Here is a 15,000-nt window from a genome sequence, read left to right as displayed (position 1 = left end):
ACGACATGAAACAAAAGTCTGCTGGATTCAGGAAAGGAAGGTCAGGTGTACGATGAGGTTTAAACCACATGCTGGCGTTCCTACACAGTCCGTCAGTAGTTTCATATTTTATTTTAATATGTTTTATGTAGTTTCACAATTTTTCCTTCCACCCACATTCACATGTTTTCTGATGACCTTCCTTCTAGCCGTGTCTCGTCCACGAGGAAACTCAGTTAGCCTCCAGCTGAGGAGGCTTCCTGGTCTGCACTGCATGCATGGCCCACTCTGTGTGTGTGTGTGTGTGTATGTGTGTGTGTGTGTGTGCATGTGTGCTCTGTGTTCATGCATGATCGGTCCTGTCTTCTCTGTGACCTGTGTGTGTTTTGCGTGTGAATTGTGTTCATGCCTGGCTGACGTGTGTTGGAGCTTTTCTGGGTTACATGTCCATAAGGAGGAATGAATGTTTCTATTCCCTCCGTCTTCACAGTGATTCTGTGAAATGGAAAGTTAATACAAAATCCTGAGTTTTAGTGTTTGCATATGACTTTTTCTTTGTTAGTTCTTCTCGACAACTTTTCCATTAAATTCATGTCTAACAGAATCAGCGTGTGTGTGAGTGTGTGAGTGTGTGAGTGTGTGCGTGTGTGCGTGTGTGAGTGTGTGCGTGTGTGAGTGTGTGTGTGTTTGACAGCAGCAGAGCGTGTGTGTGCTGCATTAATAATGAATGAGGTGGGAGGGGTGAAGCGGAGGAGGCGGTGACAGATGGAGAATCAGTGTGTGAGAGAGAGCGAGAGAGAGCGGACGGAGAGAGAGAGATCGGACAGACAGGAAGAGGAGAACGAAGGAGGAGGACAGAGTCGTGTTTCTCTGGATGTGACCGTCGATGGTTTCTGTATGCTGTTTTCTTTTTTCTGGGATGCTGAAGAACTGATGGAGATGGAGACACACACCTGGACACAAGATCTGCACTGACAGAGGTACGATGTGTGTCTGGATTCTTACTGTGTGTGTGTGTGTGTGTGTGTATGAGTGTGTGAGTGAGTGTGTGCGTGTGCGTGTATGCGTGTGTGTGTGTGTGTGTGTGCGTGTGTGTGTCGGGGAGTTTTACGCTTGTATTTCCTGTACAGAAGAGTTTGGTGATGATTATCTATCAGAAAACAAATTCTCAATAAACACGTGAGATCACGTAGCTGTAATGAAGTCCTTTACAGACACGTTCCATCCTTCATCCCTCATCTTCATCACTGCTTCTCCTCTTCACTCATCATCACTCTTTAAACCACCGGTAGAAGAAAAGACTGAACTCCTCAATCACTTCCTTACATCTGTTTCTCTGTTGTTGTTGGTGATGATGATGATGATGATGTAGAGTTTGAACATTGTTTCAGTGATTATACACGTTGATAGAATCTAGAGGAACCTCACATATAACAGCTGTCTCAACCGCATGCACACACACAATTATAAAAACATGGATGGTGTGTATTATTGACTCGTATGCAGGTTTTGATCTTTCTGCTTCTTTGTTCGTTTGTTTCTACATTTAAATGGAGTAATTTATGATGATACATATTGTATATATCATACATGATATATATATCATGATATGTAATGGTGTTATGACACAACGTGGCCACAGTTGGATGGTTTCACCTTCATCCAGTGGTGGATCGGCGTTGGGTGTCTCATGTTGGTCAGTTCTTACTGTTGACTCCTACCGAACTGCGTTCTTGAAAATTTCTGATTGATTTAGATTTTATTGGTTAATTTGTTAGTGAACTGGTTAAATATGCTGATATTTGATGTATAAATAGATGTTAGCTTCATACTGACCTGACAGATCTAAACTACAGCTCTATACACTACAGCTCTACAATTCAGGAAACATCATGTGGTTCTGAATCAGAGATCAGTAGCGTGAATCAATGAATGAGTGAGTGAGTGAATGAATGAGAGAATGAGTCTGAGTAAATGAGTGTGAGTCTCTGCAGACATGAAGGTTGATGGTGGTCAGTGAACCCTTCAGTGTCTTTACAACCTGTCCAGTTTTATCTTCATTATATCTGATATTATATATTGATGTAAAGAATATGAAGAGTAAACACTTCCCTGTATCAACATGTACTTCCTGTTATAGAAGGAGAAGCTTCAGTTTCTCTCCAACAGTGACACAGTGAGAGCAGTACCATGACCTTTGACCTCTTCTGATCAATACGTGTTATGTGGTGGTGTTTACCAGGACCCAAATGCAGGCTCACAGACTCGGGTATTGGTTCCAAAATACAGTCTTTATTTCCATAAATAAAAACAAACCAAAAGGTGGCACCTTTTGTGTCCACTTGCTTCCAAGTCGGGAGGGCAACTCAACCGACTGATCCAGGGAGACACGGCTGGCAGGGCAGCCGGCAGACCAGCAGACAGGACCCCCCCCCCCTCAAAGGGAGCCTCTCGGCGACCAAAACTGGACCGGACCGGGTGGGAGGAGGGAGGACAGAAGACCACAAGACACGAGAAGGGAAACCTAAGTGGACGGAGGACGGGCACGGGGCAGGACGGCCTGGGGTGACCGCTCCGGAGGACGGCCACGGGGCGGAACGGACTGGGGTGAACGCTCCGGAGGACGGCCAGGGGGCGGGACGGCCTGGGGTGCCCGCTCTGGAGGACGGCCACGGGGCGGGACGGCCTGGGGTGCCCGCTCCGGAGGACGCCAACGGGGCGGGATGGGCTCAGGGGTCCGCCCCGGAGGACGCCCACGGGGCAGGGCAGGTTCAGGGGACCTCTCCGGAGGCCGCCCACGGGGCAGGACGGGCTCGGGGGACCTCTCCGGAGGACACCCACAGGGCAGGACGGGCTTGGGGAACCCCTCCAGGGGATGATGACGAGGCAGGGCTTCGACCCACCTGAAAGCAGCAGGAGCCAGAGGTGGGACGTCGGCCGCGCCGGAGGACGGAGCCGGAGGCGGGGCGTTGACCGCGCCGGAGCTGGAGGCTGGACGTCGGCCGTGCCGGAGACTGGAGCTGGAAGCGGGGCATCGACCCACCTGGAGGCAGCAGGAGCTGGAGGTGGGGCGTCGGCCGTGCTGGAGGATGCAGGAGCTGGAGACAGGACGTCGACGACCCGTCCAGCGACAGGAAACGGAGGAGCAGCACTACTGCTGCGTAGGCCACGCTGCAGGACCCTGCGGGCCAACTCCCTGGCCCGGATGGCGTCTGGATCATTTGCCACAGCTGGAGGCAGGGCCTGCATGATCCTGTGGACAAACTCCTCGTCCCGAATGGCGTCTGGATCGCTCGCCGGCGCTGCGGGGGTAGAGAGTCCGTAGTGGCGACTGACGGGGCTGTGGGCTCGCTCGTATCGACTGACTGGGCTGTAGGCTCGCTTGTAGCGACTGACTCGGCTGTGGGCTCGCTCGTGGCGACTGACGGCTACACGTCCAGAGACCAAGGGCGTAGCAGGACTGGATGGCCGGTGACCCCGGCGGCGTCGCCGCCTCCTTCTGGGGGGGGTCCCAGAAGGCCAAGTGGGTTCCTTCGAGCCCAGTCCTGGGTTCAGCTAAAACAGGATCATTCCAGCGGGCCTGACTGGCAAAATATTGAAACAAAGTCATGTACCTCAGACCCGAGTCTGTGGCCGCCGGGTCCTTCCTTGGTCGGTTCATTCTGTTATGTGGTGGGGTTTTACCAGGACCCAAATGCAGGCTCACAGACTCGGGTATCGGTTCCAAAATACAGTCTTTATTTTCATAAATAAAAACAAACAAACGAACAAACAAACAAACCAAAAGGTGGCACCTACAGTGTCCACTTGCTTCCAAGTCGGGAGGGCAACTCAACCGACTGATCCAGGGAGACACGGCTGGCAGGGCAGCCGGCAGACCAGCGGACAGGACCACTGGAAAAAACAGAGTCAATAATCCTCCGAGTCGGGAGGGCAACTCCACCGACTGGTGACTCCAACAGGTAGCTCCGCAGGAGGAACAGGAGCCGGAGGAACGGGAACAGGACGGATGGAGGACGGACGGAGGACAGATGGTTGACTAACTATTGAACCGACAACCAGAGGAGTGCAGTGGCAGGGTACATATAGTCCGAGGAGGTAATCGGGGAGATGCAGCACACCTGCAGGTGGTGATCAGGGGTGAGTGGCTGCAGCTGCTGGGACTGGTGAAGGGCGTGGCCACGGGAGGTGAGGAGAGGAGGACACAGAACAAGCAGACAGGGGACTGAGGGGACACAGGAGGAGAGGGGATCGGGGCAAAACGGAGGAAAACAGGACTCCTAACAGTACGGAGGGTTTGGTTTGATTTAGTAAGAAGAGAAGCTGCTCATAGATCTGATTATACTTCCAAAGAAAACCTTAATAATCACCAGAACCACTGAGACGTCTGGACTGGACCTCTGGCAGGCCGTTCATCACTCAGTCATCGTTCTGGTTCCATCGAGTCTGTGTTTTATTACACACATCAATGTGTGTGTGTGTGTGTGTGTGTGTGTGTGTGTGTGTGTGTGTGTGTGTTTAACTGCATGCTGCTGCTGCCGTGCTGCAGGCTTGTTGTTGTTGTTGTTGTTGAGGAGTAACGAGCACTCACCCTGTCAGAGTATTTAAATGAGTCACCGCCGGCTTGTTCAGCTGTTTGTTGCCTAATAAGGATTTTTGATGTGTTTATTTGTCCCGTCGAAGGAAACGTGTCTGAAATAAAAAGATCAAACGTTTATCAGATTGCTGTAAACATGAAGTAAACATGCAGGAAACATCCAGTAAACATCCAGTAAACATGCAGTAAACATCCAGTAAATATCCATTAAACATGCAGTAAACAACCAGTAAACATGCAGTAAACGTGCAGTAAACATGCAGTAAACATGCTGAAAACATCCCGTAACCATGAAGTAAACATGCAGTAAACGTGCAGTAAACATGCAGTAAACATCCAGTAAACATGCAGTAAACAACCAGTAAACATGCAGTAAATGTGCAGTAAACATGCAGAAAACATCCAGTAAACATGCAGTAAACATCCCATAAACATGAAATAAACATCCAGTAATCATCTAGTAAACATGCAGTAAACATCCAGTAATCATACAGTAAACATGCGGTGAACATCCCGTAAACATGCAGTAAACGTGCAGTAAACATCCAGTAAACATGCAGTAAACAACCAGTAAACATCCAGTAAACATGCAGTAAACATCCAGTAAACATACGGTAAACAACCAGTGAACATGCAGTAAACATCCAGTAAACATGCAGTGAACAACCAGTAAACATGCAGTAAACAACCAGTAAACAACCAGTAAACATCCAGTAAACATGCAGTAAACAACCAGTAAACAACCAGTAAACATCCAGTAAACATGCAGTAAACATCCAGTAAACATGCAGTAAACATCCAGTAAATATCCATTAAACATGCAGTAAACAACCAGTAAACATGCAGTAAACATGCAGTAAACGTGCAGTAAACATGCAGTAAACATCCCATAAACATGAAGTAAGCATGCAGTAAACGTGCAGTAAACATCCAGTAAACATGCAGTAAACAACCAGTAAGCATGCAGTAAACATCCCGTAAACAGGCAGTAAACATGCAGAAAACATCCAGTAAACATGCAGAAAACATCCCATAAACATGAAGTAAGCATGCAGTAAACATGCAGTAAACATCCAGTAAACATGCAGTAAACAACCAGTAAACATCCCGTAAACAGGCAGTAAACATGCAGTAAACATCCAGTAAACATGCAGTGTACATCCCGTAAACATGAAGTAAACATCCAGTAATCATCCAGTAAACATGCAGTAAACATCCAGTAATCATCCAGTAAACATGCAGTGAACATCTTGTAAACATGCAGTAAACGTGCAGTAAACATGCAGTAAACAACCAGTAAACATCCAGTAAACATGCAGTAAACATGCAGTTAACATCCAGTAAACATGCAGTAAACATCCATTAAACATACAGTAAACATACAGTAAACAACCAGTGAACATGCAGTAAACATGCAGTAAACAGACAATAAACAACCAGTGAACATGCAGTAAACATCCAGTAAACATGCAGTAAACATTCATTAAACATGCAGTAAACAACCAGTGAACATGCAGTAAACATGCAGTAAACATCCAGTAAACATGCAGTAAACATCCAGTAAATATCCATTAAACATGCAGTAAACAACCAGTAAACATGCAGTAAACATGCAGTAAACGTGCAGTAAACATGCAGTAAACATCCCATAAACATGAAGTAAGCATGCAGTAAACGTGCAGTAAACATCCAGTAAACATGCAGTAAACAACCAGTAAGCATGCAGTAAACATCCCGTAAACAGGCAGTAAACATGCAGAAAACATCCAGTAAACATGCAGAAAACATCCCATAAACATGAAGTAAGCATGCAGTAAACATGCAGTAAACATCCAGTAAACATGCAGTAAACAACCAGTAAACATCCCGTAAACAGGCAGTAAACATGCAGTAAACATCCAGTAAACATGCAGTGTACATCCCGTAAACATGAAGTAAACATCCAGTAATCATCCAGTAAACATGCAGTAAACATCCAGTAATCATCCAGTAAACATGCAGTGAACATCTTGTAAACATGCAGTAAACGTGCAGTAAACATGCAGTAAACAACCAGTAAACATCCAGTAAACATGCAGTAAACATGCAGTTAACATCCAGTAAACATGCAGTAAACATCCATTAAACATACAGTAAACATACAGTAAACAACCAGTGAACATGCAGTAAACATGCAGTAAACAGACAATAAACAACCAGTGAACATGCAGTAAACATGCAGTAAACATGCAGTAAACAACCAGTAAACATGCAGTAAACATGCAGTAAACATCCAGTAAACATGCAGTAAACATGCAGTTAACATCCAGTAAACATGCAGTAAACAGCCATTAAACATACAGTAAACATACAGTAAACAACCAGTGAACATGCAGTAAACATGCAGTAAACAACCAGTAAACATGCAGTAAACATGCAGTAAACATCCAGTAATCATCCAGTAAACATGCGGTGAACATCCCGTAAACATGCAGTAAACGTGCAGTAAACATCCAGTAAACATGCAGTAAACAACCAGTAAACAACCAGTAAACATGCAGTAAACATCCAGTAAACATGCAGTAAACATCCATTAAACATACGGTAAACAACCAGTGAACATGCAGTAAACATCCAGTAAACATGCAGTGAACAACCAGTAAACATGCAGTAAACAACCAGTAAACAACCAGTAAACATCCAGTAAACATGCAGTAAACAACCAGTAAACAACCAGCAAACATGCAGTAAACATCCAGTAAACATGCAGTAAACATGCAGTAAACATGCAGTAAACATCCATTAAACATACGGTAAACAACCAGTGAACATGCAGTAAACATGCAGTAAACATGCATTAAACATCCAATAAACATCCAGTAAACATGCAGTAAACATCCAGTAAACATGCAGTAAACATCCATTAAACATGCAGTAAACAACCAGTAAACATGCAGTAAACATGCAGTAAACATGCAGAAAACATCCAGTAAACATGCAGTAAACATTCATTAAACATGCAGTAAACAACCAGTGAACATGCAGTAAACATGAAGTAAACAGCCAGTAAACATGCAGTAAACATCCATTAAACATGCAGTAAACAACCAGTGAACATGCAGTAAACATGCAGTAAACAGCCAGTAAACATGCAGTAAACAACCAGTGAACATGCAGTAAACATGCAGTAAACATCCTGTAAACATCCAGTAAACATTCAGTAAACATGCAGTAAACATCCAGTAAACATGCAGTAAACAACCAGTAAACATGCAGTAAACATGCAGTAAACAACCAGTAAACATCCATTAAACATCCAGTAAACATGCAGTAAACATGCAGTAAACATCCTGTAAACATGCAGTAAACAGCCAGTAAACATGCAGTAAACATCCTGTAAACATGCAATAAACATGCAGTAAAAATCCTGTAAACATCCAGTAAACATGCAGTAAACATCCAGTAAACATGTAGTAAACATCCAGTAAACATGCAGTAAACATCCATTAAACATCCAGTAAACATGCAGTAAACATGCAGTAAACATGCAGTAAACATGCAGTAAACATCCATTAAACACCCAGTAAATATGCAGTAAACATCCAGTAAACATGCGGTAAACATACAGTAAACATACAGTAAACATGCAGTAAACATGCAGTAAACATGCAGTAAACATACTGAAAACATCCAGTAAACATCCAGTAAACATTCAGTAAACATCCAGTAATCATGCGGTAAACATCCAGCAAACATGCAATAAACATCCAGTAAACATGCAGTGAAAATGCAGAAAACATCCAGGAAACATGCAGTAAACATGCAGTAAACATCCAGTAAACATCCAGTAAACATGCAGAAAACATGCAGTAAACATCCAGTAAACATGCAGTAAACATCCAGTAAACATCCAGTAAACATGCAGTAAACATCCAGTAAACATGCAGTAAACATCCAGTAAACATCCAGTAAACATCCAGTAAACATGCAGAAAACATCCAGTAAACACTGAAGAGTTCTGATACTTATGTGTATGTGAGGGAGAGAGTGTGTGTGTGTGTCTGAATACGCTGTGTTTGTCATGTAGGTGGATTTTACCAAATAATACACATTTATTACTCTCAGATGTTTAGTGTGTCTGTGTATGTGTGTGTGTGTGTGTGTTGTGGGAGGACTGTTGCATTAATACATTTCAAGTGTTTTTTTAAATTATTATTTGCAGATGTGTGTGTGTGTGTGTGTGTGTGTGTGTGTGTGTGTGTGTGTGTGTGTGTGTGTGTGTGTTGATGGATGCAAGAACGGGGAGGTAGTGTGTGGAAGTGTCAGAGAACTGGATGCACACACAGCTCACACTGACAGCTACACACTGATACACACTGACAGCTACACACTGATACACACTGACAGCTACACACTGATACAGAGGCCCTTTGTTGGTGAAGAAGAGGTTAATACTCCCAGAAACAGAAAGAGAGGACTGCAAATATTTGGTCCAGAGGTCTCATACCACCCATCCCCTCCCCCTCTGAATCCCCCCCCACCACCACACCCCTTTTAATGGCTGAAGGGAAAAGATCAGAACAAATTGTCACTGTGTGATCTGAGAACAGAGCTGCAGGCTGTTTCTGGTGGAGGAACACAAACCAGTTCATGTTATCATGTGGGTTAATAGTTAGTTATTAAACTACATTAATGTGAGTTCAGTTTATCATGTGGGTTAATTACATTACATTTCGTTTATCTGACTCTTTTATCCAAAGCGACTTACAATAAGTACATTTCAACCATGAGGGTACAAAACCAGAACAACAAGAATCAAGAAAATACAATTTCTTCAAGAAAGCCAAACTACAAAGTTCTATCAGTAAGTTCCATTTTAAGATACTAAAGTTCTACTGTTCAAGGTAAAGGAGGTGGAGGTGTGTTTTTAGTTTGTGGTGGAAGATGTTCAGAGTTTCTGCTCTCCTGATGTTGGTGGAGCTCATTCTACCATTTAGGAGCCAGGACAGAGGAGGAGGAGGAGGAGCGGAGTGAATGGGCTGGGATGTAGGGTTGGACCATGTCCTGGATGTAGAGGAGGAGGAGGAGGAGCGGAGTGAATGGGCTGGGATGTACGGTTGGCCCATGTCCTGGATGTAAAGGAGGAGGAGGAGGAGGAGCAGAGTGAACGGGCTGGGATGTAGGGTTGGATCATGTCCTGGATGTAGAGGAGGAGGAGCGGAGGGAGTGGGCTTGGATGTAAGGTTGGACCATGTCCTGGATGTAGAGGAGGAGGAGGAGGAGGAGAAGGAGTGGAGGAGGAGTGGAGTAGTGGGAGTGAATTTCAGGAGGTTAATAATTAGTGCAGTTGTTTGTCTCCATCTTTCTCAGTGATGAAGAATGAACTCATCCTCCCTCTGCTCCTCTGATCACTTCCTGTCCTCCATCATCGGTCAGGAAGTCAGAGCGTCTTTTATTGGACATGAAGGAAACTCCTGCAGCTCTGAAGCTCTTCTAGAAGGAGAGTTTTTCAATTTGAGCCGCTCGTTACAGTTCAAATATATATAAAGTCTTTCTTTACACGCGTTCCAGCAAATGTTTGAATGTGGAATAAAAATGAGTCTAAACAAGCGTTGGACTCCCAGTTTGTCCCACTTCTTCTCATTCATTTTATATTCACTTTTATATATAAAACACTAAATTATGTACTTTACATAATCAAGCAAAGACTTTAAAGTTTTATAGAGAAACAGTTGGAAGAAAAATTCCTCGTTCATTGTGTTCATATCGATGTATGAAATCCAAATTGCTTCCTGTATGCTGCTGTAGCGAAAAAATTTCCCCTCGGGGATTAATAAAGTAACTACCTAACCTAACCTAACCTAACCTAACCTAACTAAAACTGATTTATCACTGATACAGTAAACGACAGGTTCATGTTAGACTTGTTAGTCTTGTTAGTATTTGATCATATGAAATATGTGTAAGTGTCTTTAACATTCCTCCTGATGAACGTCCGTCACTCTCTGATCTTTACTGATGAGAGTTTAAACTGGACAGCAGGGATGAAGACGACCCTCATTTACCTCCTCTTCACTCTCATAGTCATCTCTGTCATATGGCGACTGACATCATATCAAATCATAGTGACTGATATCAAGATGTTTCCATCTGCAAATGGGACTCAGTAATCTCCATTTCTCTGCAGTACGTCATTTATTTCTGTATTTTTTCACCTGGAATATAACATCTCAACATCAAGTGTAACATTTATATTCAGTTTTATTTACATTATGTGAAATCGCAATAGTTACCTGTGAGAGAATCACAGCTCTGTTCAGCTTAATGTTCAACAACATACAGCAAAGATTCATCATGTTTTCATTTTCAGCCAAAAATCAGAATAAATCACTAAAAATAATGGATGCAAACAGAAAACAAAAAGGAGGAAGATCTCAGAAACATATTTGTTATTAATGTTCAGTATCACAGCTGCTTTTTCATAGAATTACATAACTGAGATTTATCTGGAGATGACTCTGCTGCCATGTCCAGTTAATGTGTGTGTGTGTGTGTGTGTGTGTGTGTGTGTGTGTGTGTGTGTGTGTGTGTATCAGATAAACCATCATCAGCAGAATATTCAGCTGTAAAAACCTCGCATGCAGCAGGAAGTTGTTCTGAAATATTGTGAAATCAGAAATCAGAGATGATGATGATGGTGATTATGATGATGACGATGATGATGATGGTGGTGGTGGTGATGATGATGGTGATGGTGATTATGATGTGATGATGATGATGATGATGATGGTGGTGATGATGATGATGGTGATGATGATGATGTGATGATGATGGTGATGATGATGATGATGATGGTGATGGTGGTGATTATGATGTGATGATGATGATGATGATGATGATGGCAATGATGATGATGATGGTGGTGATGATGATGATGGTGGTGGTGATGGTGATTATGATGTGATGATGATGATGATGATGATGATGATGGTGGTGGTGGTGATGGTGATGATGATGGTGATTATGATGTGATGATGATGGTGGTGATGATGATGATGGTGATGATGATGATGGTGGTGATGATGATGATGGTGATGATGATGATGGTGGTGGTGATGATGAAGATGATGTACAGTGTTGTGAAAAAGTGTTTGCCCTCTTCCTGATTTCTTATTTTTTTGCATGTTTGTCACTTAAATGTTTCAGATCATCAAACAATTTTAAATATTAGTCAAAGATAACACAAGTAAACACAAAATGCAGTTTTTAAATGAAGGATTTTATTATTAAGGGAGAAAAACAATCCAAACCCACATGGTCCTGTGTGAAAAAGTGTTTCCCCCTAAACCTAATAACTGGTTGGACCACCCTCAGCAGCAACAACTGCAATCAAACGTTTGCGATAACTTGCAATGAGTCTTTTCCAGCTGTGGAGGAATGTTGGCTGACTCATCTTTACAGAGTTGTTGTAATTCAGCCACATTGGAGGGTTTTCCAGCACCAACCTAATTTTTAAGGTCATGCCACAGCATCTCAATAGGATTCAGGTCAGGACTTTGACGAGGCCACTCCAAAGTCTTCATTTTGTTTTTCTTCATCCATTCAGAGGTGGACTTGCTGGTGTGTTTTGGATCATTGTCCTGCTGCAGAACCCAAGTTGGCTTCAGCTTGAGGTCACGAACAGACGGCCGGACGTTCTCCTTCAGGATGTTTTGGTAGACGGTAGAATTCATGGTTCCATTTATCACAGCAAGTCTTCCAGGTCCTGAAGCAGTAAAACAGCCCCAGACCATCACACTACCACCACCATATTTTACTGTTGGTATGAGGTTCTTCTTCTGAAATGTGGTGTTACTTTTACACCAGATGTAACGGGACACACACCTTCTAAAAAGTTCAACTTTGGTCTCGTCAGTCCACAGAGTATTTTCCCAAAAGTCTCGGGGATCATCAAGATGTTTTCTGGCAAAAATGAGACGAGCCTTAATGTTGTTTTTGCTCAGCGGTGGTTTTGGTCTTGGAACTCTGCCATGCAGCCATTTCTGCCGAGTCTCTTTCTTACGGTGAGTCATGAACACTGACCTTAACTGAGGCAAGTGAGGCCTGCAGTTCTTTGGATGTTGTCGTGGGGTCTTTTGTGACCTCTCGGATGAGTCGTCGCTGCTCTCTCGGGGTAATTTTGGTCGGCCGGCCGCTCCTGGGAAGGTTCACCACTGTTCCATGTTTTCTCCATTTGTGGATAATGGTTCTCACTGTGGTTCTCTAGAGTCCCAAAGCTTTAGAAATGGCTTTAGAACCTTTTCCAGACTGATAGATCTCAATTACTTTCTTTCTCATTTGTTCCTGAATTTCTTTGGATCTCAGCATGATGTCTATCTTTTGAGGATCTTCTGGTCTACTTCACTTTGTCAGGCAGGTCCTATTGAAGTGATTTCTGGATTGAGAACAGGTGTGTCAGTAATCAGGTCTGGGTGTGGCTCGAGAAATTGAACTCAGGTGTGATAAACCACAGTTAAGTTATGTTTTAACAGGAGGGGGAAACACTTTTTCACACAGGGCCATGTGGGTTTGGATTGTTTTTCTCCCTTAATAATAAAAACCTTCATTTAAAAACTGCATTTTGTGTTTACTTGTGTTATCTTTGATGAATATTTAAATTTGTTTGGTGACCTGAAACATTTAAGTGTGACAAACATGAAAAAAAAAAAAATGGAAATCAGGAAGGGGGCAAACACTTTTTCACACCACTGTACATTATTTCTACTGGAAATATTCTCACTTTTATAACGAACAGATGTGATTCTATAATTCTAGGATTATTCTCAGTCTTTTTCTGTGTTGTTGATCAGGAAGTGGATCTGCTGACATCAGCAGAATCTGTGGCTCATAGAGAGAAGTGTGATGTGATGACAGTTGAACTGACTGACTCATAAATGGTGTTTAGAGGAATGTGTGTTCATGCTGGAGGCAAAATATGTTTGTTAATGTGCAGAGACATGAAGTCAGTGATATTTAGAGAGAGGAAGAGGAGAGAGAGGATAAAGAGGAGAGAGAAAGAGAGGAAGAAGAGAGAGATAGGAAGAGGAGAGAGGATGAAGAGGAGAGAGAAAGAGAGGAAGAGGAGAGAGAGGATGAAGAGGAGAAAGAGAGGAAGAGGAGAGAGAGGATGAAGAGGAGAAAGAGAGGAAGAGGAGAGAGAAGATGAAGAGGAGAGAGGATGAAGAGGATCAGGTCAGGATCTGAGTCATCAGAAAGTTCAGTCCTTGAGTTTTTTAGTAAATTAATTTTAAATACATTTCAGTCCAGTTTTCTTTCGAACTTTTAGTCTATTTTTAGATTTCCCACATTCAGAGGATGAAGTCAGAATATTTGTGATCGTCCAGTCCGGACCATCCGGAGACTGAATCTTAATAAGAGAAGTTTATTGTGAAAGTTTCTCAGCTCCTGAATGAAGCTCCACTTAAAATGTGTCCTGCGGTAACCGTGGCGATGGCTGCCTTCCATCTGAATCTCGTGTGTTTTTTCCCTCACTGACTGCTGATTGGTCGGCAGGCAGGGCTCAGCTTGCCTTCGGCGGTCGCTCCACTCACTCGTGAAATGGTTCCTTTAATTTGCGACCGACTGTTTGATGCTCTTCATCTGAGTTTACCAGGAAATGACATTTGGAGTGAGATGATATTTAACTCCTAATATCTCATGTTGAGCTCCGGTAACGTGCTCACGTGTCACTGATTGGTTCCTTCTGGAAGAGGACAAAATGAACAGCCTTTGGTTCTGCGAATCAGAGACATTTTGGAGAATTTTAGATACAAAGAGTCTTTTTTTTCATATCCTCAGAGTGAGATTCAAAACCTTCCACCTGGTCACAACTGTAAATTATAAATGTGAATCTTTTACTAACAAGTCTGCAACATGTTGTGTTCATAAAACTACTGAACTACATGAAACACAACAAATATTAGATTCATTTTAGTCAGAGTTGAACCAGGAGGCCTCTTCAGTGAAGGTCCTGGTGCTGGTGCTGGTCCTGGTGCTGGTGCTGGTCCTGGTGCTGGTGCTGGTCCTGGTGCTGGTCCTGATCCTGGTGCTGGTGTTGGTCCTGGTCCTGGTCCTGGTCCTGATGCTGGTATTGGTCCTGGTCCTGGTGCTTGTCCTGGTGCTGGTGCTGGACCAGGTCTTTAATGGCTGCAATAAAAGGCTCTCTATGAAACAGCCCAACTTCCTTTCAGGGAAGAGTGTGTGTTTCTGTGTGTGTGTGTGTTTCTATGAGTGTGTGTTTCTGTGTGTGTGTGTTTCTATGTGTGTGTGTTTCTATGTGTGTGTATTTCTTTGTGTGTGTTTCTATGTGTGTGTGTTTCTATGAGTGTGTGTTTCTGTGTGTGTGTGTTTCTATGTGTGTGTGTTTCTATGTGTGTGTATTTCTTTGTGTGTGTTTCTATGTGTGT

The 15,000-nt window shown here is 43.3% G+C and overlaps 1 protein-coding gene across 23 annotated transcripts in view; it reads left to right on the top strand.

Moving 5' to 3' along the window:
- The window catches only part of nfasca (neurofascin homolog (chicken) a), a 114,759-nt gene that overhangs the window by 32,766 nt on the left and 66,993 nt on the right, over positions 1 to 15,000 (top strand). For 6 of the 23 annotated variants that reach the window (XM_069152906.1, XM_069152929.1, XM_069152947.1 and 3 more), the window contains exon 1: positions 788 to 959. The exons of 5 other annotated variants lie outside the window; for them this stretch is intronic. The gene's annotated coding sequence lies outside the window, so the exon portion shown is untranslated. Of the gene's footprint in view, positions 1 to 786; positions 960 to 15,000 lie in introns of those variants that run through there. 12 more of the 23 variants (XM_069152938.1, XM_069153005.1, XM_069152979.1 and 9 more) reach the window with 4 other exon arrangements.

This window comes from Embiotoca jacksoni, unplaced genomic scaffold (assembly GCF_022577435.1).
Source record: "Embiotoca jacksoni isolate LCO1_2020_lvr unplaced genomic scaffold, fEmbJac1.0.p SCAF_1, whole genome shotgun sequence".
Taxonomy (NCBI): Eukaryota; Metazoa; Chordata; class Actinopteri; family Embiotocidae; genus Embiotoca; species Embiotoca jacksoni.
Note: the sequence above shows the minus strand (reverse complement) of the source record. Positions and strands in the feature narration are given on the sequence as shown.